The 26,043-nt window shown below is 40.0% G+C and overlaps 1 long non-coding RNA gene across 1 annotated transcript in view; it reads left to right on the top strand.

Annotated features, from left to right (window-relative positions):
* Nucleotides 1–230: 230 nt before the first annotated feature.
* LOC142150038 (uncharacterized) overlaps nt 231–26,043 on the top strand; it is a 75,788-nt gene continuing 49,975 nt past the window's right edge. Inside the window, exon 1 of the long non-coding RNA XR_012690983.1 lies at nt 231–293. This is a non-coding gene — a long non-coding RNA (uncharacterized LOC142150038). The remainder of the gene's footprint in view (nt 294–26,043) is intronic.

Raw genomic sequence — 26,043 nt, 5'->3', positions numbered from 1 at the left:
TGACAGATTTTAGGGAAAAATAAGTAAATCTATTTTTGTTTCTTCTTTGTTAATGTTGGTTGTTTGACTAATCCAAATGTTATTTGTTTAACTGTATTTGTTAATGGATTCATTTATTTAGTATCTAAATTTTAAATGTATTTTGTTTACAATAAATCCATCACATCTGATAAAAAATAATCGGGCAGAAATGATTATGTACTTCATTTTTTTCACATTTGTTTGACTTACAGACAAATTGCGCGCATATCACACTGTGACCCTCGCTTGTTATAGAGTAACTTTCTACACAGGTCAGTGAAAATCAGTTATAGCAGTGGTGTGCATTGGTACAATGGGAAATGTTTGCTGCCTTTACTAATGATTAGTAATGAATTCTGTTTATGGATATCTGCAAATCTGGGGCTCTGTGCTATTTTATTTGTGGGGCCCCCATCACAATAAAGGAGGAGTGACTTGGTATTTTTCTAACATCTCACAAATTTTACATTTTATTCATGGTAGATGATTTTTTTTTTCTCGCTCTGGTTCTCTCTCCTCCTCTCTCTTCTCTCGTCCCACTTTGGTTCGCTCTTCGTTCCCACCCTCTCTGGTTCTCTTTCTATGTCCTGAACTTACTCAAAAAAGGGTGGATTCCTATCGTTAGCAAAAATTTGGACTAACCGAGCAGAGGTGCAGAGTCTTATGAGATGCCCGGTTTTCACCAGGAACCAATGCGAGGTGGTATGGACTTTGCTGCCAAGAGTTCGCTGGTCATGGTCCTCTGTATCGCCTTCTGGCCTAAAGTAGTTGGCAACATCCATAAGCAGCAATGCCGTAGAAGATGGAAGATTGCTAATTTGTAATAACTTTTCAAACTTAGCTTCTAAACATGTTAATTGGTTAAATTGGCATAATACACAGTGGCTTTTGTGCTTATTGCCCTCTCTGTGCATGATACATCTATCCACAAAAACACATGAGAACGTCACTTGTCCTTGAGATTTGCCAGGGTGAGTGACTCGCAACTTCACAGGGAATAATTTGTTTATAATTAGGGAACTGAACTGGATAGTTTGATGTTCAACGAATTGAAGTGTTTTAATTTTTTTATCATTACAATGCTCATGCTTATATAGATTCAACTGGTTTTGTTTTTATTAATACACTTTAAAATATAATTTTTTTGCGTGAACAACTGAACGCTTTTAAAGGTAAATAGCATAAATTAGGTAACAGGGCCGTAACTAGAGCAGTACGGCCAATGCCCAAGCGCAAGCTGCCGTGGGGGTAGAACCTGCCAATGCTGCAATGTCAATTTGCTGGGCGCCTGCTGCGCTGGTTTAATAAGTGGTGCATCCAGCTCATTCTCTGCAGTCTCCTTCCGCCTTCCGCAGGGCTGTCAGAATTTGAGGGAAGGAGAGCGATGTCTAATCATGGAGGTGGGCCTACATGGTCTGAACAGCTGCTGTCAGACTCACAGGGAGGAGGAGGAGCTGCAGCCGGGAAGACTCTCTGTTTTCTGATGTAAGTGTATGTGTGTGATTGTTGGGGTAGAATTAGGGTAAGTGTGTGTGGGGAGGGGAAAATTGAGTTGCTGGGATAAATTAGGGTAGAGGGAGAAATGATTTGGAGTGCTGGAAAAGGGCCTGAGGAATGCATGAAAGTTTGAAGTGTGAGAGGAACTGTATGAGCAATAAGGGGAGCAGTGTGAGGTGTGATGGGGCAGTGTGAGCTGTGGGGGAAGGAAGTCAGCTGTGGAGTGAACAGTGAGATGTGATGGGGCAGTGAGAGCTGTGGGGGTGGGAGTGAGCTGTGGGGTGAGCAGTGAGGTGTGATGGGGCAGTGTGAGCTTTTGGGAGAGGGAGCAAGCCTTTAACACCACTCCCCAATTTGTATGTATATTCGGTTTCCAGAAATTTATAACTGCAATTTCAATAACAAATAATAATAATCATTTTTATATTATGAGAAACCATACAATGTTGTCGAGGAAATTTTGAAAGTAGGGCATCTAAAAGGTGACGGCAACAATCAAAGGTAGCCAAATCTAAAAAGTTAAGGCCAATAACTTCATTTTTTAAATCACTGGTGCAAGAAAATGCTCCTCACCCAAGTGGTCCAACAAAAAGTGCTTCAGAATCAGGAACTTCAGGTTCAAACCTAGTTGAAAGTGAACCAGTCAAACCACCGCTGAAGTTCAACATGCGAATGAAGACATTTGTCGAGAAGAAAATGTGCCAACAGCGATACCACTGACATCGAGACAAGCAGGAGACAATCTAGATTACAATCCAGAACTCTACAGCAAGAACGCTGAGAACCAGAAGAGCGAGAAATCATTTCTGCTGACAGTTTTACCACGATTGACATTGGTATTATCAACATAAGCGATGCTGCCCAAATGAAGTCATTTCTTAAGATTCCTAGTTTTGAAACACCAAATAGCATTCCACGAGACACTAAAAAGCATGCATTTACTTATCGTCTACTTAGGAAAAACCTTCTGAATGATGAGGCACAAGAATGGTTCTGGAGTGTAGCAAAACAAACTCTCCACTGTACGCCTTGCTTCATTTTTAATAAAAGTGGTTTTATATGCTCAATCCAGATGAATCTTGAATAGGTTGGAAGAAATTGTACGACCGAATACCATCACACGAGAGTTCATCGCTGCACAAAGAAAATTATGTGGTGTGGAAGTCAGCCTTCAGAGCAGTATTATCTGAAACTTCAATATACAGTTTATTCTTCGCCAAAGTCACTACAGACGCTAATTATTGGAAACAAACTCTTGAGCGCATCCTGCATGTCGTTCCTTATATATCTGGGCAGGGATTAACATTCCTTGGTTCAAGTTCTTGCATTGGTGACTGCAATAATGGGAACTTTTTAGGTATAGTCAAGCTTATCAGAATTTATGAACCAATTTTGTTGAGTCATGTTAAACTTGTACATGAATTGCAAGAGAGCCAAAAATGCCTGCAAGTTCATTACTTATTAACACACATACAAAACAAATGTATTGAGCAGTGTGGGTCACTCATACAAGAGACAATTCTTGATGAAGTTAGAAAAGCAAAATACTTTGCTATCATAGTTTATGGCAGTCCTGTAGAATGCACAAAATTTCAATTGAAGAACGATTTGTCATGTATGATAATTTCACAAACAAATGGAAAAAGAATTTGCTGGTTGAGTATTGGAAAATTTGGTAGGATTAACGGTGGATTTCATTGGCCAAGCCTACGACATTGGATTTAACATGGCTGGGAAATACAGTGGAGTGAAAGCAATTCTGCTTGAGCAAAACTCATACTGTATTTTCTCCAGCTGTGGAAACCACAAACTAAACCTTGTGGGTGTTGACTGCGCTGAATCCTGTAAGGAAGCAATTTCTTACTTTGGAATTGTGCAACAAATGTACAATACTTTCAGTTCCTCACCCGCAAAGGTGGTAAATTCTGAAAGAGCATCTACCTGGTTCACTTCATAATATATCCACAACTAGATGGTCTGCATGCATTGATTGTTTTAAATCAGTTGCACATTATTTGCATTCTTTGGGAACGGCTTTATCAAAAATTGAATTTCTCAATCTCGCTGCACAAACTTGATCAGAAATTCAGTCCATTAAGAAGTACTTGTCAAAAGTTGAATTTGTTCTAATGCCATCTTTGTGAATAAAGCTACTTACAATGATCGACAAAACTATCCTCCTTATTGAAGCACGCAATGCTACATTGGACGTTGAGCTGGACAATATCAAATGTCTTATCAAAGATGGTGAGATCTTCATACAGTGCAAAATTGTAGCAAAAAACACTAAGATTCCAACTGAGTTCTCCACCAGTTGCCACACCTACTCAATCCGATGCCGAAAATCACTATATGGTCAATTTTTTCTATGTAGTCGTAGACTCCATTCTGTCTGGTCTTCATCATCGATTTGCTTCTTTGGAAGTAATTTGTAGCTTGTTTAAGTTTCTTTGGGTGTTCTTCAAAATGGGTAATGAAGACCTGTGCTCCGCAGCTGAAAACTTTTTTAGCAACAATACAAGACAGATATTGCCTAAGATTTCCATGACAAACTACTGAAGAGAATTTATAGAAAGCAAGCCAAAGAAACTTCTTACAGAAATTCTAGAAATATGACTTTAGGCATCGTCTCAGTTTGCCAGCATCTATTGCATCTGGTGAATGAACATTCAGTGTGCGGAAGAACGTAAAAAGCTTTCATCACTCAACTATGGGGCAAGAGCAATTGAATGGGCTGGCCATTGTCACGATTCTGAAGGTTTGAATCCTAGATCTGCCCAAATTAGCACTACATGCAGTGAGACGCGGAATCTATTGGGCAGAAGGTTTTCACCAGTGACCGCCGCAAGGTGGTTCGGTCTTCACTGCGTCTGCACCGCAGGTCGCGGCCCTTACTGGGAGTATCAGGCGAGACCGCTAGGGGAATATAAAGAGGTGAATCCATTAGAGCACAGCAGGTTACCCCTGAGATGGTGGCATTGAATACTGTCTGTGGACAGCAGGTTACCACTGGAATGTTGGCGTTATATACAGTCTGCACACAGCAGGTTGCTACTGGAATGGGAGGGTAGTACACGAAAGTTGTAACAGTCTCCGGACAGCAGGTTACCACTGGAATAATGGTGTTGAATACGGTCTGCAGAAAGCAGGTTACCACTAGAATGGTGGCATTGTCAGGGCCATCTTTTCCATTGGGCACGATGGGCAGGTGCCCGGGGGCCCCATATGCAGGGCTCTTATTTAGAATAAATAACCCTGCAAAAGAAAAAACCTGCAAAAAATTCTTCAAGGGTCACTGAGCAAGTACATCTATCTATCTCTATCTCTATATATCTATATCTATATCTATATCTGTATCTCTATACATCTATATCTATATATATATATATATATATATATATATATATATGTAGGGGCCCCGGTACACTGGTTTTCCCTTGGGGCCCATCACGTTGTTAAGATGGCCCTGGGCGTTGTACACGATAAAGTATCAGCTCTGCGGACAGCAGGTTACCACTGGGATGGTGGCATTGTACACAATAAAGTATCAGCTCAGCAGACAGCAGGTTACCACTGGAATGGTGGTGTTGTACACGATAAAGTATCAGCTCTGCAGACAGCAGGTTACCACTGGAATGGTGGCGTTGTACACGATGAAGTATCAGCTCTGCGGACAGCAGGTTACCACTGGTATGGTGGTGTTAGATACAGTCTGCAGACAGCAGGTTACCACTAGGAAACCCCCCCCCCCCCCTGACAATCCTCCGTTCGCCCCTGATTACATTACAAGATGATTTCAGATGAAGTTTGAAAAATTCTACCGACTGTATTCATGATGGATATTAAAGTGTCAGTCACAAGAATGTCGTTTAGATGCCCCCCAAGCAGTGGCGCACGCAGGGGGGGTTTCTGGGTCTCCAGAAATCCCTCCCCTCCACTAAAGAAGTGCCCCTGTACTAACCAGCAGCCGCGGCGCTATCAAAGAAGCGTCCACGGCGGTGCTTTATTGTGCTTCTTTGACAGCGCCGCGGCTGCTGGATAGTACAGAGCTGCCGAAACGCATGAGCAGCAGCATTCGCTTTTTTTTATTTATTTTTTTTTGCGTGCGGCTCTGCCCCTGCTTCATACATATACTAAGCAAAAGTGTTACCTTCTTGGACACTCCATCTGAATAGGTAATTTCATATCTCCAGGAAAATAAGAGAGAGGCCTTTAAACTTGCTGACTCACACTTGTGCTTAATACTAGAGATGAGCGCACTCGGATTTTGTGAATCCGAGCCCACCCGAACCTTTCCGATCCGAGTCGGATCCGAGACAGATCCGGGTATTGGCGCCAAATGAAAACTTGAAACCGAGGCTGTGAGTAATAATCCCGCTGTCGGATCTCGCGATACTCTGATCCTATAAATTCCCCGCTAGTCGCCGCCATCTTCACTCGGGCATTGATCAGGGTAGAGGGAGGGTGTGTTAGGTGGTCCTCTGTCCTGGTAGATCTCGTGCTGTGCTGTTAAGTTCTGTGCCGTGCTGTTTAGTTCTGTGCTGTGCTGTGCTGTGTTCTGCAGTATCAGTCCAGTGGTGCTGTGTGCTGTGCTCTGTCAATTTTGAGTTCAGTGGTGCTGCTGGGTCCTGTGCTGTGTCCTGTTCAGTCCAGTGGTGCTGTGTCCTGTGCTCTGTGCTTCTAAGGGCATAGTTATTTCCCCATTATTCCCAAGTGTTGTAAAAAATAAAAAAAAGTTATAAAAAAAAATACAAAAAAATAATTAAAAAAAAAATGAATTACAACAAAATTTGCAAAACCAATCCTGCAGTATAAGCCCATTGGTACTGCAATATTACCAAGTTCACACATTCAAAAGTAAAAGTCCAGTGGTGCTGTGTGCTGTGCTCTGTCAATTTTGAGTTCAGTGGTGCTGCTGGGTCCTGTGCTGTGTCCTGTTCAGTCCAGTGGTCCTGTGTCCTGTGCTTCTAAGGGCATAGTTATTTCCCCATTATTCCCAAGCGTTTAAAAAATTAAAAAACAGTTATAAAAAAAAATACAAAAAAATCATTTAAAAAAAAATTAATTAACAAAATTTGCAAAACCAATCCTGCAGTATAAGTCCATTGGTACTCTCTGCAATATTACCAGGTTCACACATTCTGCAGTATCTTGTGCTACATATAATGGAGACCAAAAATTTGGAGGATAAAGTAGGGAAAGATCCAGACCCACTTCCTCCTAATGCTGAAGCTGCTGCCACTAGTCATGACATAGACGATGAAATGCCATCAACGTCGTCTTCCAAGCCCGATGCCCAATCTCCTAGTACAGGGCATGTAAAATCCAAAAAGCCAAAGTTCTCAAAAAAAGCAAAAAGAGAAACTTAAAATCATCTGAGGAGAAACGTAATGTTGGCAATAAGCCATTTACGACACGTAGTGGCAAGGAACGGCTTAGGCCCTGGCCCGTGTTCATGACTAGTGGTCCATCTTCACCCAAGGATCTTAGCCCTCTTCCTCCTCCCCCCCCTACAAAAAATTGAAGAGAGTTATGCTGTCAGCAACAAAACAGCAAACAACTCTGCCTTCTAAAGAGAAATTATCACAAATCCCCAAGGCGAGTCAAAGGGTGTTGGTGGTTGTCAAGCCTGACCTTCCCATCACTGTATGGGAAGAGGTGGCTCGGGAGGAGGCTATTGATGATGTAGCTGGCGCTGTGGAGGAACTTGATGATGAGGATGGTGATGTGGTTATTGTAAATGAGGCACCAGGGGGGGAAACAGCTGATGTCCATGGGATGAAAAAGCCCATCGTCATGCCTGGTCAGAAGACCAAAAAATGCACCTCTTCGGTCTGGAGTTATTTTTATCCAAATCCGGACAACCAATGTATGGCCATATGTAGCTTATGTAAAGCTCAAATAAGCAGGGGTAAGGATCTTGCCCACCTAGGGACATCCTCCCTTATACGTCACCTGAATAACCTTCATAGTTCAGTGGTTAGTTCAGGAACTGGGGCTAGGACCGTCATCGGTACAGGGACACCTAAATCCCGTGGTCCAGTTGGATACACACCAGCAACACCCTCCTCGTCAACTTCCTCCACGATCTCCATCAGATTCAGTCCTGCAGCCCAAGTCAGCAGCCAGACTGAGTCCTCTCCAATACGGGATTCATCCGAGGAATCCTGCAGCGGTACGCCTACTACTGCCACTGCTGCTGTTGCTGCTGTTAGTCGGTCATCTTCCCAGAGGGGAAGTCGTAAGACCGCTAAGTCTTTCACAAAACAATTGACCGTCCAACAGTCGTTTGCCATGGCCACAAAATACGATAGTAGTCACCCTATTGCAAAGCGTATAACTGCGGCTGTAACTGCAATGTTGGTGTTAGACGTGCGCCCGGTGTCCGTCATCAGTGGAGTGGGATTTAGAGGGTTGATGGAGGTATTGTGTCCCCGGTACCAAATCCCGTCGAGATTCCACTTCACTAGGCAGGCGATACCAGAAATGTACAGAGAAGTACGATCAAGTGTCCTCAGTGCTCTGAAAAATGAGGTTGTACCCACTGTCCACTTAACCACGGACATGTGGACAAGTGGTTCTGGGCAAACGAAGGACTATATGACTGTGACAGCCCACTGGGTAGATGCATCGCCTTCCGCAGCAACAGCAACAGCTGCATCAGTAGCAGCATCTACAAAATGGCTGCTCGTGCAAAGGCAGGCAACATTGTGTATTACAGGCTTTAATAAGAGGCACAACGCTGACAACATATTAGAGAAACTGAGGGAAATTATCTCCCAGTGGCTTACCCCACTTAGACTCTCATGGGGATTTGTGGTGTCAGACAATGCCAGTAACATTGTGCGGGCATTGCATATGGGCAATTTCCAGTACGTCCCATGTTTTGCACACACCATTAATTTGGTGGTGCAGCATTACTTCAAGAGTGACAGGGGTGTGCAGGAGATGCTTGCGGTGGCGCGCAAAATTGCTGGACACTTTCGGCATTCAGTCAGTGCCTACCGCAGACTAGAGGCACATCAAAAACGCATGAACCTGCCCTGCCATCACCTCAAACAAGAGGTTGTGACGCGCTGGAACTCCACCCTCTATATGCTGCAGAGGATGGAGGAGCAGCAAAAGGCCATTCAGGCCTACACAGCCACCTACGACTTAGGCAAAGGAGTGGGGATGCGCCTGAGTCAAGCGCAGTGGAGACTGATTTCCGTGTTGTGCAAGGTTCTCCAGCCGTTTGAACTTGCCACACGAGAAGTCAGTTCCGACACTGCCAGCTTGGTAAAGTATTGCGATCCAACAAAGCATGTAGCTCATGTAGCTCTTTTGGATGAAGCCCTTCATACACTTTGCCAGGATTCGAGCGTGGTCACTCTTTTAAAGTCAGAGGAATACATTCTGGCCATCGTGCTCGATCCAAGGTTTAAAGCGTATGTTGTGTCTCTGTTTCCGGCGGACACAAGTCTACAGCGGTGCAAAGACCTTCTGGTCAGGAGATTGTCCTCTGAGGACCGTGACATGCCAACAGCTCCACCCTCATTTTCTTCCACATCTATGGCTGCGAGGAAAAAGCTGAGTTTTCCTAAAAGAGCTGCTGGCGGGGATGCTGATAACATCTGGTCCGGACTGAAGGACCTGCCAACCATTGCAGACATGTCTACTGTCACTGCATTGGATGCTGTCACAATTGAAAAAATGGTGGAGGATTATTTTGCTGACACCATCCAAATAGACATGTCAGACAGTCCATATTATTACTGGCAGGAAAAAAAGGCAGTTTGGAAGCCCATGTATAAACTGGCTCTATTTTACCTGAGTTGTCCCCCCTCCAGTGTGTACTTGGAAAGAGTTTTTAGTGCAGCTGGGAACCTGGTCAGTGAGCGGCGAAGGAGGTTGCTTCCTCACAACGTTGAAAAAATGATGTTTATAAAAATGAATAATCAATTCCTCAATGAAGTACAGCACTGCCCTCCAGATAGTACAGAGGGACCTGTGGTTGTGGAGTCCAGCGGGGACGAATTAATAATGTGTGAGGAGGAGGAAGTACACACTGTAGGGGGAGAGGAATCAGAGGTTGAGGATGAGGACGACATCTTTCCTCAGTAGAGCCTGTTTAGTTTGTACAGGGAGAGATGAATTGTTTTATTGGTGTGGGGGCCCAAACAAACCAATCATTTCAGCCACAGTTGTTTGGTAGGCCCTGTCGCTGAAATGCTTGGTTTGTTAAAGTGTGCATGTCCTATTTCAACAACATAAGGGTGGGTGGGAGGGCCCAAGGACAATTCCATCTTGCAACTATTTTTTTGGCATTATGTGACCATTCAACAGTCGTTTGCCATGTTCAAAAAGTAAAAGAAAATGTCAACAAATTACAAAAATGTAATCAAAAGTTAAATGTCCTGTCATTATTTAAAACAAGAGGGTTAGACGTGCTAGAATTAGTGTAGTGTTAATATGTTATAAACACTACACTTGGAACTTGGAGGAGGTATTGTGGGCCAGGTATCAAATTTAGTACCGGGGCCACCCCACTACACAGTCCAGAATTTTTTTGGGGGAAATTCAGACCCGTGGAGGGTTTTTTATTATCTCTACTTAATACCTGAATGATTACTACTGTCTCTAAAAGTAAACATTGGGAATAACCAATTGCACATTATGCAGCAATATTCACCAATGGTGACTCACAACAGTCAAACATTGCAGGTAACAGTTGAACCTGGCAGTCAAAAAATACTTTGCAGCAGGTTTTACAAGCAATTAGTACCTCAGAGAAAAGCGTAACAGAAAAGCTGACCTGACTCTATTGTGTCATGAAATGCAAAAGTCAGAGAGAGGGTAAGTGAGGCAGAGAATCTCCACCTTGGAGGACAATACTGCTCCAATGAAAGGTGAAATCGCTACTCGCCAGTCTCAAATGGTAGTATGCAAACAAAGGCTATCAGATATAGAAGGGAAACTCATACACAACAACATCAGATTAGTGTATAGTTGCCTACTCTCCCGGAATGTCCGGGAGACTCCCAAATTTTTGGGAGTTCTCGCGGACTCCCGAGAGAGCAGGCAAAAATCCCGGATCCAGCTGTCCCCGTTGTTGTAGATGGTTGGGTCGGGGCTAAACGCGCCATTGTGGCCCCGCCCCCTGCTGTGAATGGCTAGAATTGCATAAGATTGACAGGGGTGTGGCCTAACGGAGCACCACGTGTGGTCACGCCTTCCTCGACGGACCCCCTCCCGGACAGCTGTCTTCAAAAGTAGGTAAGTATGGATTAGTGCCTAAAAAAATCAGAGGGACGAAACCTGGAGGATTTTCTGGAGAAGTGGGTAATACAGATGTATGGCAGAGAACCATTCACTGCACATTTTGCAATACAAAGTGCACACCACATCCCATCACAGACCCAGGTACCAGGAGCACTTCCTTAAATTTTCATTTTTAAAATTGACTCCCCACTGATCCAGAAAGAGTACACTTGCCATGGGCTAGAAAATAATAATGATTCTAGATTTCCAAAGGAAAGGGTTGGGATTAAATAATACAAATTTGATTGGTTGCTGCACCTTTTATGCAGTTTGCTGCCCCACCTAATTCTTGTCATTCATAATAGGACCATAAATGAATACTCACGATCTTGTACACCAGATATGTGATGGTGGGGGGGACGTTTAGCACTTTTTTAAAGCTCTACGCTCCCAACACAATTTGCAGTAAAAAAAAAAGTATGTTATCTACTATTTATTTAAGTTTGGTTTTCTGCTTATTTCACTTGATGGAAATGTCCACCTTTGTTGCATTTGATAGATACACTCTAGTATAGGGAATCCAGTGTTTCCTGCAGTTTAAGAAAATGTATTAGGAATCCTCTGCATGTACTTGGCTCCCAGCCAGTGTTATATCCGCTTGACATCAGCGGTTTTGAAATTCCTGGCAAGAAAAACTTTTCACACTTTCAAAACTGCTGCTTTTTAGCATATGTTGGTGCATTGGTAGCCTTATATGACCCTCCAAGTACAGAACTTTCATTTTTCTATGCACCATTACCTACATTCGTCTAGAAACACCTTTTTCCCCCAAAACTAGTTTGATCTATCAACCACTTTCACCACTGAGGCTTTTCTCATCCTTATGCTATTTTGGCACTTTTATTCCAACATCAATATCAGTATTTTGTTCATGTAGTGCCCACACAAATTATATGTCCTGAAACAGCAAAGAAAGTCTACTTAAAATGGTTAAAAACTACTTTATAATTGAAATGGCAAGAAAACAAACTAAACATCACAAGAAATATTTTGTGCTTCTTGTTTTGGCATCAACACACATTTATAAAACATCAAAATGCATGATTATACACTTAGGTTTTCATAATAAAATCTGAAAATTATCATACATTTCTTTTTTGCTTGAATGAAATATATAAAATGTGTAAGAATAGTATTGGTAGCCCAACAAGGCATATCATTTTGAAATTAAGACAACTTACAACATTAACTGAGGCTTTACTTATTATTAAAGCCAAGATGGGGAAGATCTGGGCTGTGCAACAGTGTCCATCCCTGGACTTCTTAATGCTTTCTGTAGTCTAGGGTGTTATTGTCTGGTGATTTACACATGATCCCCAGAAAATAATTTCTAAAGTCCCCTCTTTCTAAAATTGTTTGAAAGAGTGGACTTTCCCCTTTCAAACAAACATGCCCCAAAATCTATAAGTGCCATAATGGGGAATATCAAGCACTTTGAGTGCCCTCCAATCATCAATGAATCTACAGATTTTTTTGATGTCTAGTAGTTGAGTGCCACAAAGTCAGTGATGTCATCACATAACCCTAACCCTATCTCTAACCATATAATACTGTTGACAATTCAATTGTCGACCTTGTAATACCATCAATATTCCGATTGTCAGCCTAATAATACTGTGGACATTCCAGTTGTCGATCAAATGAATGTATAGCCATCGAACTGCATACCTCTCTGTCTTACATGTAAAAACAATTACAATGCGATATACAAGCATATCCCCACATCCATTAAAATTAAGACTATAATAAACAGGGGCTGATGCAAATTGAGTCACTCTGTGCATGCCCAGAATGTGGGCGTACACATATGTGCTTGTGCAGATTTTAGTGATTCTGCACTTATGCCAGCCTGCTGTTACAATCGAAAGGAAACTTGTGTCAATCCCAATTGGCACCAGCAGACCAGGGGTGCGGAGTATTACAAATTACCCGGTTTTCACCAAGACCTTCTGCAAGGCAGGATGGGCTTTGCTGCCGAGAACTCGCAGGTCTGCCTTGGGATGTAACAACAGGGAAAATATAAGAGAGAAGTACCTTGGAGCTGCTATGTAAACAGGAATAAACTGGGAACTGGCATATGGAGGATCAGACAGAAGGATCGTCAGACAGACAAGTTTGGTATACAGGAGATCAAAACGACATTTAGTCATAAACGGTAGATAAAGAATCCCGTAGCTGTAAGCAACCACATCTCTCTGCTTTTATACCAAGATCAGGCAGCATTCGGTCAGACAGGATGTAGAAAGGAATATAAAAGGCGATCTTTGGTATTAATACCGATCAATAGACAATGAATAACAATACTAGCTGCTACCAGAAAAACATCCTACTGGAATGTATCATGCGGTATATTGGAAAGGCAATAGAAGTGCTGGTATATTAATATTTACTGTATTTATATACTTTCCTTTGCAATTTTTTTTTTCTTTTTGCGCATTTTTTGTAAGGATTAGATTTCTGACGTGAATTATAAGGATAACTGGATATCAAGTGACTGTATAATACATCATATCATCAAATCATTTTATCTGGATTTTTTTCTTCCTTTTTTTACAGGGATTTATATATTTTCATATTATTGATATATTTATTTATATATATTATTTTTTTTTTTTTGTTATACATATGTAACCTATTGAAATTGATGTGTAACGTTGTTTTAATATATTGTCCATACCGAAGTTCAATTATATATTTTAGCTATTTTTACTTTTACACTATACTAATTCGGTCAGACAGGCAGGGTTCGGTACACAGGAGATCAGACAACACTTGGTCAGAAAAGCAGGGTTTGGTACACAGGAGTTCAGGCAATAGGAACACACAGGAGCAGCTCAGGAGTCAGTAGCACAGCAAACAGGTTGCACAGACACTGAGCAAGGGCCAGTGCGAGCTTCAAGTAGAGAGGCCAGTTTGAAAATCCCACCTCTAGAAATGAGTCCTGTGACCCGCCTCCTGGAAGTGCTGCGCGTGGCACAGAGAAGTCGACGCTGGAGCGTGTAGAGGTCAGTTTCATTACACCTACTCCTGGAGAGGCAGGACAGCGAAATTCTAACAAAGTGGTGTCTGGTAAGGGCATGTTTGCACTATTGAGCATGGCTTTAGACCAGTACTGAGAAAGTCATACTGTTTGCAGGTGGTCAGTGGAAGGTGCATGATGATAGTCTTCGCCACAAACTTGTGACTGGCTGTTTGCAATTTCACCGCTGACACTTTTTTTTAGTCATAAGACAGGGAATTGTTTCTTTTGTTTTAGAGTAAGTTTTTATTGATGCCTAATAGTGAATAATTTTGTTGCACATTAAAGAAATGAATAAAAACATGGGTGCAAGTGGGACATGTCTGTGATGTGTGCCTTGCGTAAACTGGGCGCACATGCCACTTATTCCAGCCTACACGGATCTTAGGACATATACGGCTCAGCACATGGGATATATACACTATTTTTATGACCTGTGTTCATATATGTCTTTAGCATAAACTATGCCTATTTACGGCCAGCTGGGATTCAAGCCTTTAGTATGGTTACCGCACAAGGAAATTCTGTTTCCCTAACTTAAGCCTTGGGTGTAAGCATGTTTGCTTAAAGTGTATTGCATCTTTCTTGTTTAGCTTTTTGTTACACATTTCTTTATACCCACCAGCACTGCAAAAAGTATTTTATGTGATAATTTAGAAGCTATGCCTGTTCAACAGCAAAGAACTACATTATATTCCTTAAAATATATATATATATATTTTTTTAAAACATTAAATCAAGTAAAATAGAGGATGTTGGAGACTCCATGAGTTTGGGACCCTAAACAGTGTCCTCTTTGCCCTGCCCATATGCTGACCCTGATATCTGCATTCCACTTGATAACTCATAATTTCATTATTTTTAATTTGCCTTCTGCTGCAATGTTTATGCCCTTTGGCTTAATGGGATTTTTTTTTGCTATCACATGATAGATTAAAGATTCATATATTTACTTTCATTCCTGGTATCTATTACATGCATTCACTTATTAAAATACAGGAATAATACATATAATAATACTAATAGTAATAATAATAAATCCTGTACATTGGAGTTATTTTATAAATCATTTTTGCTGTAAATAAATAAATAAGTTCCTGTTAATTTTACTGTTTTATTACCTGCTGCTGGTGGTTTCTTAAGCTCAATTGCTGTTTGGCTGGTTCCTGGAATGTCGGGGCCCCTCTGGAAAGTCGAACTACAAGTGAACACTCTACGCTTCTCTCCCACAAACCAGCCCTGGGATTAAATCTATACCAACCATGTTTTACTAATTATGCCTCCTTCCCCACAACTAGCCTGAATATTAAATAAATAGCATGTATGTTTAATTAATAGGACTTTCTCTTCTAAACCAGCCCCAAATTCAAATTAAGCCTCAATAGTTTTATATTCCTCAACATTAAATTTATAGTCCACATTTAATAGGGATCCCACATTGCATTAATAGCCCTAACAATGCCACATCACATTAATTGCTCCATACATAATGACGAGCCATCACATAATATCAATACAGCTCTCACATAAAATACCCCCACAAGGGAAAAAAATCTACCAGTCCCCACATTATATTAACTCCCCACCCCCCACCACCATCAATTGTAGAATGCTGTAGGAGGCAGTCTCCTCTGTCTGCCTCCTGTCTCTTCACCAGCCACATGTGAGAAGGGAAAGAATGGAGGAGTAGTGAATGAATGAAAGATGGTATCAAGTAAGGGGAAAAGAGGACAAGAGAGAGGAGAGGAGGAGCAGAGGCAAGCATGGTGAGGAACGGATAGCTGAACCTCAGTGCAACACATAGGTGAATAACAGGACTTTAGAGAAATGTGAATGAAGAAAACATTTTTGTTTGGTTTTTTTATAAATATATGTCTCAATAATCAGAATGATCAGAATTCCATGCAAGTATCCATTCAGATTCAAACAAATAATTACAACTGGTTGGTTATTTCATTGTAATTATCAGTGTAGTATATTAGAAACAATAGAGAGACATTTTGTACTATTTGTGCTTCATGTTCATCATTTTTTATATTTAGACCCTCCATTTTCTTGGAAATAATAGCAAAATGTGAAGCCAGTTAGTTAAAATTTAGGTCATCATTAATGCTCAGTATGCAAGCTCATTTAACTGAGTGTTTAAGAAAATTATAACTTGTGAAAGTGTTTTTTGAAAACAAATGTGGTTGGAAAATTGCCTGCTGATGTCAATTTTATTCCTTTGTGACTCATCAATAGCTCTATTTTGAATGACTGAGTAATTTAGATTACTGACTTACGCACAAGAATGATAGTTTTTCTTTCATTAAATAAATTAAACATTATTATGATGTTTTCAGCATTTTCTAATATTAATAATGAATTAAAGAATCCACATTACATGAATAAAAAATATAAAATTTGTAAATTAACCACTTGTAAAATATATCCTTATATTTAAAGAGTACTTATGTCATTTGTGTTAAATTACTCATTTTGAAAGTATTTCATGGTGGACTGTGTAGCTGTAAGTGAGGGTAAAACACACCTGGATATGAAGATCTCACACAAGCATCTTGTTTTGCTTCACATCAAAAAGTTTATATTATAAGGAATAATTCATTCTCTGATGTAAAATAAAATGGATTTTAGATGTTCCTCCTACTTCTTATGTCCCCTATTCTAAAGAAACCTTCTTTTTATCCGTCCTTTCTCTCCAACGGTCGCCTCATTTTTGTGCCCCTCTTGGCCTCCAGAATTCTTAAACGGCTTGTCTTCAACAGTCTGACCCACTCCCCCTACCAAAACTGCCCTCACCAAAATGACCAACCTACTTTTAGAGCCACTTATTATAGTCAACTTTTCTGCTGCTTTTGCCACTGTTGATCACTCTCTTCTTTATGAGATCCTTTACTCCTTTGGCCTTTGTTACACTGTCGTCTACTGGTTCACCTCCTACATCTCAAGTCGCTTCTTCAGTGTCTTTACGTCCTCTTCCTCTGTCTACTGGTGTGTCCCAAGACTCTGTTCTTAGCCCTCTCTTCTCTATCTATACCTCTTTTCTTGGTGAACACATATGTAACTTCAGCCTCCATTATGTCCTCTATGCAGATGACACCTAAAACCCAATTGCGTCTCCACTATCTCCATCCAGTTGACCCAATGCTTCCTCAAAATTAACATTTCCAAATTTGTACCCCCTGCTAATGCCACTACACCTCCCCACATCTTCCTCACAGTCAACAATGTCACTCTCTCCCCCATTCCTCACACACTGCCTCTGTGTCATCCTTGACTCTGCCCTCAGTTTCACCCATCAAATCCAATCCCTCTCACATATTTGTTGCTTCCTCCTTGGCAACATTGCCAAAATATAACTCTTCTTTACACTGTAAGTAACTAAAACCTTGGTCCACTCGCTCCCTATTTTTCCCTTTGACTACTAGCAGTTGGCCGCTGTAACCTCTTCCTCACTGTCTTTCTCACCTGTCTTTCCTCTCTACTATCCATCCTGAATGCTGCTGATAGATTAATCTTCCTCTCCTGTCGCTCCTCATCTGCTGCCTCTCTATGTAAAGCTCTTCACTGGCTCCCCATTGCTTAATAATTCAGTTTAAGCTGCTCACTTTCACCTACAAGGCCCTCACTAATGCTACCCCTCCATACATCTATGTCCTTATCATGAGATACACCCCAGCCTGAACACTGCTCTCTGACCTTAAAATCTTTTCCCCTCTTGTAACTTCTTCCCACTCCCATCTCCAAAACGTCTCATGCACTGCACCCCATCTATGAAACTTGGTTCGCCTACATTTATAAAGGAAAATGGGCTGTGTTTAAAAGTCTTACTACCTGGATAGAAACATAGGAAAAAGGCAAACTGGATAGTGCATAGAAAGCTCATCTGGGGTGGCCCAGACAATTGGTATTTCATTTGGAAAATTGCATGAGAGAGGGATATATAAGTGAGCCAAGTAGGTGTCTACTTACCTTGGATCAAAACGTTCAATAGCCCTAATCATAGAGCTGACCAACTGATCACAGTGGATGCAGCTGCATTGGTGGACAATGCGTTGTTAATTAGAGATAATAGGGCATACATCCAATATGGACATAGGGGAGAGAAGGCCTTGTATGAGAGACAGCTCTGGCTTTTCTATTGCAATGCCTAACTCTGTAAATGATGCAAAGTGCTAGCAAATACAAGCACAGAATGAAAGAATGGCATTTAGCAATTACTCAGTAACGATTCTGCCCTAAAGACAAAATCACACAAAACACTAGAGATGCGACTTATCTACTGTAGTACCCTTGTGTCATGCAGTAAACATTGAAATTGCCTAGTGGAACATATACAGAGCACTTACAAAGGCCTGGAGACACATAACCTATCTGATTATTTTAGGATAAATCCTAATTGTGACCCTCAAATTAAAGGCCATAAATAACACCCATATAATAATCAAAACTTGATAAATTTATACACAGAAAACACTGGTTCCCAAAGGTTTAAATGTAAATTTTGTTTAAATCATTTATATCCTAACAGATCAATGGAATGTGTTCTCATTTATTCAGTAGCAATATATGCAAGAAATAGGTGTTGATAAATAATCAAATAACTCTCTGTTCAATTTCCTCTTCATCTGCTGATGTGCCAATGATTGCATTTAGCTTGTACACACTGAGTGCCTCATTTAGAGTTAGGATGAAATCCAGCTAAAGGGTGAAAGTTTGCACCTGGACAAACTATGTTGTGATGCAAGGGGTGCAGTACTTTTCCCTGCATGCAAAAAAATATTCTTTTTGCATGCAGGGAAAAGTACTGGTTACTTTTGCAGGTAGCACACAAATATTGAGCAGCTTTATTTTTACACTGCAATTTAGAGATGAGGTAGGGCCAACCCATTCCTGAATCGTACATCCTAGATTGTTCCGCCCCCACTGCCTAAAGATCATAGTTTTGCCAAAGTGTACAATTGCTCTTTGTAGCTGGCTTTACTCCTATCTCGAAATGAGTCCTTTTAGCATTTGTAAGCAATATACAATGAAAATAAACTTATGGGCCATATTCCATTTGGTGGGTTTCTACTATTGTGTATGTGTATGTGTATGTGTATATATATATATATATATATATATATATATATATATATATATATATATATTGTGGCAAGAGCCCGCTACTGCAGAAGCACACGTGAACAACAACTTCCTTTTTATGGTGCTTTATTGTCAGGATGGTAAATGTTTGACACCGTATACTTGCACAGCAATCATGGAGACCCTAAACACTAGCTATACATAGTCCAGCTCTCTCTCATGACCAGCCAGCTCCCCCAGCATTGGTCTCCGTGCACAAATGATATAAACAAGATTTTATACCTGATACTCCTCCCCCAGCCTTAGCTTGATGGACAGGTGACACACCCACCTTCTCTTTAAAAGGAAACGCCCATCACTGGCTCTGTAATTCAGACACACCCTGTCTGTTTGCTGAGAGGAAGGATTTCAAGTCATGTAAGTTAAACCAAACTTAAACTATTGCTTTTTATACATAGGTCTTTATATTCAATCTAGGTGCATTACTGCACAAATGTTTTACTCTACTTCCCTGCTTTCTCTGCATATTGCCAGCTAAATGCCTCCTTTTGTTGCAATATATATATATATATATATAATTCTCCTCCTCTTCTAAACGTGCTGGTTAACATAACATGCACTTCACATGTTTTAACATTGAACTACCACTACATGAGTTTCTGTAAGTAGCTCTATGTAGTGAACCCTTTTGTAGTCTCTGGACTTCTGTACCAAATTACCAACAGCTTACAAGAGGACCGCTGGAGATCATGTTCACCCCATTATTCGATCAAACGCATAATATGATGCTATACTGTGTTTTGATTATTTTGTTATTTTAAATAAATTCTACAACCTCTCTCTTGCTGTTTAGGTTCACAGACTTCTTTCCACTACATTTCTATACCATTTCACGGGACAGCTCCAATATACGGACTTGAAACTATCATTTTTCTGCACTATTGTCTGTACTATATCATTGATCGTGATTTTCTATCACCAACAATCAAGTATTTATTTATAAATAAAAATAAGATCTCTTTTTGTCCCAAGTTATATTAAATTATTTTATTTCAGCAGATATATACATTTATTATAAACAACATATTTCTGCTCTCCCTTTGATATTTACATTATTCAAATCTAACAGCTCTAACATAATGATCAGAGCTCCACTTTGCAAAATCACTATATATCATCTCTGAGCATCATTTATTCATTCATGTTTTACAAATTAATGACCTGATATACTTTCCTGTAAAGTGGAACGTCACTGGCGTAAATCTCGTTCCTCAAATGATTTCTTCACATATACTTCTAACTATCACGCCTACCGAAATGCTCTGGACACTGCAAAACAAACATATTTCCAATCGCTCATCTCTGCTCAGGCTTCTAACCCCAAACGCCTCTAACTATTATTAGTGCTCAGGATGTTGCTTCCTACTTCAAGGACAAGATTGATAAGATCAGACTAGAAATGGTATCATCTTCCTTGACAAGCAATCAGCTCAATTCCTTCTCAGCACCCTCTGAAACCCTCTCTTCAGTTAATCCCATAAATGAAGAGGAAATTTCCACACTCTTCTTATCTTCTTACTCTACCCCTTGTCCTCTTGACCATATTCTCTCACAAATCGGTAGATACCTGTCTCCTGTGCTCATTCCTCCTTAGCTAAAATCTCTAATCTGTCTACCTCTCTATTGGTATCTTCCCATCATTATACAAGCACGCAGTAATTACTCCTATTCTGAGAACACAAAATTCTGACCCAAAATCTCTCACAAATTACGGTCCATCTCTCAGCTCCCATGCTCCTCCAAGCTTCTAAAGAGACTTGCCTACACTCGCCTCACACGCTTCCTTTCCACAAACAATCTATTGTATCCTCTTCAACCAGGCTTTCATTCTCAACACATGCAGGCTTTTAATATTCCTGAACCACCCTCTTAACCTCACTAGCTATCCCTATTACCACCCTCTACACAATTCACATAAGACAGCAACACTCTGATCCCCTGACCAGTGTTGCTGTGTGACTGGATCATGTAGGATACTGTTCCCTTTTTGACTTTTTATTCTGGATGGACCAAAATGCAGTATGCAGACTTAACCTAATGTGTCCAACTCCCATTGACCCATAGATTGTAAGCTTGTGAGCAGGGCCTGCTTACCTCTCTGTCTGTATTACCTAGTATTCTCTATTAAAATATTTGTCTCCAATTGTAAAGCGCTACGGAATATGTTGGTGCTATATAAATAAATGATGATGATATATCTTATTATCTTATATTTATTTTTATTAAGCGCTGGATGCCTTGTATTTTCTTGCAGCATTTTATCTTCTAATTTAAATTCACTAATTTATTCTGAGAACTGTACAGTTGTTCTACAAACATTTAGCAAGTACTAGTGCAAGAAGTCATGCTTTTGAAATAAATAAACTCATCACTTAGAGCACAACAAATGAGAGGTTAATGGGACAGAAACAACAGATTCCTATTCGTACGCTTCCCATATTATACACTGGGAAGAAGCCTAGGAATGTGGGCAGAAGTTGATAGCCCCAAAATACATTTTTTAGAAGGAACAACACATTAGGTACAAGCGGGATCATCCGAACAGGTTAAGTATGCTGGAGATTTAACAGGAAGCTGTTAGTCTATGCATTAACAAAAGAGCACAAAGAGACAGGTTGGGAAGCCAAGTGATGAGTGGGATGAAACATTGACATCCGAAAAAGGAATCAATTATGGTGAAGTTTTTTATATGTATTCAGTAGGCAGGGGAGGAATAGTCTCAGGTAAGAGGTAAAGTATGAATAGTTCCACATCATGACATATGATAGCATTCAGGCAGTGGGAAGAAAGAGTGTCCAAAGGCCAGGCATCTTCTATTCTGGTGCTTGTCATAGGTAAATTTAAACCTTATTCATTTCCTCTCCAAAGGAAGGATCCCACAATGTAATTAGACTATAAAGTGAAAACTTTTAGATTCAAGTCACAATAGAGTATACCAAAGAGATAAAAAAAAAATAACTGTTGGATTTGCACCCATCTGACAACTTAATAGTAAATAGGTAAACCTGTGATGGAAATTCCTGCAGGACTGTAAAATTAAGAGACTGTGATAAATTCAGAACTCACCTGAAAAGTTTAACATAACTACAAGTATGTCACCTTCACAACAGGCACAATATCTAAATCTCAAGGAGCACACAGAGGCTGAAGAAACAATTGTTCATTCTTGTATGTCTGACAGTTATGAGACTTTAAAGTAATCCAATTTATTAATCAGTTAGAAATTGAGGATGCTACTTCTGGGAGTTCCTATAGCTTTAGTGAAATGTGGTGATGATGATGATGTTAAGTGTAAATAAGTTGATGCTTCCTTAAACCTGTCCTTGCCTTTGTAATGATTCCCATAGCCCCTGCCCTAGTTTTCCAATGATCATTTTTAATATTAATAAATATAAATGGCATATGGCAGACTTCTATCAGAATGGCTCTGTTTTCTTTAATATTAATATCAATAATGAAACTGATAAGGGCAGGTATGAGCACTTACAAGTGGTTCTACCTGTAAATATTTTTCCTCCTACATAGATTTTCTGGGTTGGGTATGATCTGTCGAAGCTGAACCTGTCGAAAGACAGACTGTTGACATCAAAATGTTGACAGCCGAAAATGTCGACAGGTTCAGTGTGTCTACATGGTTAAAATAGTGATATTGCGACTGTTGACAGGTAGTACAGTTGGCACAAAACAGTTATTGCATAACAACAACAATAAAACAGTTCCCCACCCCAGAACAGCTTAACCCTAGTGCTATAATAAAATAGAAAGAGAGCGATGGCGCTGATGTTCTGCCAAAGAAATATAATAAAACACAAAGTCTCTTTCTTGTTTGAATAATTCCTTTGCTACTTGTCAACAGTCACAATGTTGCCATTTTAACCACTTAGACAAACTGAATCTATCGACATTTCTGATTGTCAACAGTTTGGTTTCAACAGTCTGGCTGTCGTCAGGTTCAGCGTCGGCAAATTGACTACAACCCGATTTTCTGGGTTGTCTGGGCTTATTGTCTGTGCTGTTTTCTTTAGCTGCCATGCTACTAACCATCTGATGCTATTCTTCTCATCTGTTTCATTACGCACATTATCTACTTGTACTATGAAATGTTGGCTTTTGCCCACCTTTATCATCCTACTACCTACAAGTTGCTTCTTTCCCTGTATGTTACATTTACCACTAACGTGTTCTCCTAGTACAAGGAAAAACTGGACTTTTCCACTTGTATATTCCTTTTTATGCTGTTTATTTGAGGCTGCTTTTTCTGTCTTCCTTTTGCATCTCATATCATTATCTAGTAGCGGAAAGACATAACACTTGAGGCTAGATATTTGGTCCTTTAAATAGGAAAAAGAAAAATAAGTACCAGGTCTCATGTAACCTACTATTTAATATTTGGCATAGGGAACATTTTCAGCAAAAAACCTAGCTGCAGCCCTTGGCCTATATTGCTCACATTGGGTTTTATATAGAGTTTGACATAAGTCAATTCCTTATACAGAATTTAGTACTGTGTATGCTTACAATATACATCTGTTTTTAGATTTAGATGCCTGATGCCTGGAGAGGTGGAATAGAGTTCAGTAAAAGGCATGTACATGTACACGTAGCATGACCCCCTAGAGATGCACCTTAATAAGACTTGGCCGGATCCATAGGTACGCTTCTTAGGAGGAGTTTCAATTGAGGGTCAGTGAATTCTCTGTACAGTGCTGCGGAATTAGTGGCACTATATAAATAGCTGATGAGGAGGGTACTGGAGCACTAGTGTAAAGATATGCGATGATAATGATTGCACCAGCACCACTATCTAGCCGCATCTGATTGGTGCTTTGGCCCCTCCAGCTGATTTATGTACGCAATTCATTAGTATTCAAACCACTATTATCTCTTCTATATATGACATTATATTTTGTAAGAGTAGGGTGACTTACTAAATCAGGCCCAATGTTGCTACTTGAAAGGTTATTATAAGTAGATTGTACAGGGTGATTCAAAAGTCGCAGTACACCCTTTTATTTCAAAAACTCTACAGGAAATTGGGAAAGCTGAATACTACAGTAAGGTATGGGTGACGTGGTCTATCTTTTACGGTATGTACCAAACATGGCCGCCATCATGAAATCGGCCAATCGGCCCAATTCCTGTAAATTTTTTGAAATAAAAGGGTGTACTGCGACTTTTGAATCACCCTGTACATTATTGTCAGTGACTGTAAGTTATATAAATATTAATCTGCAAACTCAATTTCAATTTGATATAATTTGGAGAGGGGTTTTTTTTTTAACATCTTTGATCAAATTTACATTTTTGGATAAAATACAAAAACAAAATACTGGTCTGGTTTTCCTAAAGCCAGAGCTTTACAATTGGTTTTTGGACCAAAATACAGTTTCTGGAGCTCATATCTTGTTTAAATCAGAACATTTAATTTTCAAGGATACATGCATTAGCTTGAGTAATGATAGTAGACATACGATATAGGGTTGATTCACTTTACTGCTCAAGGGAGTGCTGGGTGGCAGTAGTAGATAATCTACATTCCTTTTTGCAAAATTATATCAACCATTGGGCCAAAATTTTGAGTTGGACACTAGGATTCACATTCTCTATTTATGTTATGTTTTAAATGGTTCACTACCTTCAGAACCTGAGAAGAATGTCATGGAACCTTTATATTTTTATGTGATTTTTGCCATGGGGACAGTGTGCACTGTGTGTCTTGAGGACAAAACAAACAAACATTTTAGTGTATTGGTATATTCTTTGAACCTTTTTATAATTACACTGACTGTGTTGCATGATACTAATCTGGGTCATTCAAGCCATATCCATGGAAAATTAAGTAAACAAATTCTTACTTATTTGGTAATTATTTTAAAGCTGCATTAACAATGAAATCACAATATCTGATTGCATGTAATGAAAGGGGGTAATCTATAAAATGGTCATCTTGTTTATCTCTTACCTGTCTATGCAGTAATAAAACCAGGATGTTTATGTCGAAATTACATCTAGGGTTACCAGGCTCCATGGAGTAACTGAACTAAGTAGATTGCTGAGCAAACAGTTCTTGGAAAGCTTTACAGCATCTATTATTTCCCAGTATTACAATTTTAATCACAGGAGGTGGATTCTCATCATTTGTGACCCTTGCGTTGAACTTACCAACATTAAAGCAGCGTCTGTTATTTGATTCACACACAACTGCAAGCGAGAGTTTTTATGGCACTTACAGACATCATAAATAAGACACAGCAAAAACGATGGGCACAAAATACACATACCATTCTGAAATAATATCAGAAGGAATATTAGAAAAGCAGTTAAAAGTATTGTTTAAATGCTGTGAAATTTGCCCTGGAAGTTAACTCTTCATCAGCCTCCTTTGTATTTTAAATCAAAGAAAAATATCACTAATTCAGTTCATGGGGTTTATTTATCAAGACCTGGCAATATGGAAGATTTCCTTATTGCAGTTATAGGAAATCATCTTTCACCCAATTTAAGTAGAGAAGCTTGCAGAAGTAACTGAGTGATGCTCAGCTCCCTGGCAATACTGGCTGGCAGAGGTAAGAGTACTCTAACTGCTTTGTCAGTTAGTGCAGGGTCCCTATGCACATGGGTGACCTGGCATTGCCTGGACGGGCTTCCAGTTCCACTTTTAAAACACACTAATATATATACATATATAGATAGATAGATGGATATATATATATATATATATATATATATGGCTGTCTTTTGAAACAAGAGAAAAAACAAGCCCGCGCTCGGTATATCCCATATTATATATGGTACCAGCTGCATGGCAATAAGCCCGCGTCCGGTATATCCCATATTGTATATGTTACTAGCTGCGCGTCAATATAAATGCCCATATATGTATACAAAACAAAAAGACAGTTGTCAGCGCTTATCCTTTACACTGCATATCTGTGTGTATATAGAAAAATGAAAACATGAGGTATTAGATGTAATACCCTGTTACAATCTTCCTCTGCAGCATCTTCCTTGAGGAAGCTGCTTGCCTCCTGCAGCTCCTGTCTGCCAAGAACTATGTTGGA

Source organism: Mixophyes fleayi, chromosome 4 (assembly GCF_038048845.1).
Source record: "Mixophyes fleayi isolate aMixFle1 chromosome 4, aMixFle1.hap1, whole genome shotgun sequence".
NCBI classification, from domain to species: Eukaryota; Metazoa; Chordata; class Amphibia; order Anura; family Limnodynastidae; genus Mixophyes; species Mixophyes fleayi.
Note: the sequence above shows the minus strand (reverse complement) of the source record. Positions and strands in the feature narration are given on the sequence as shown.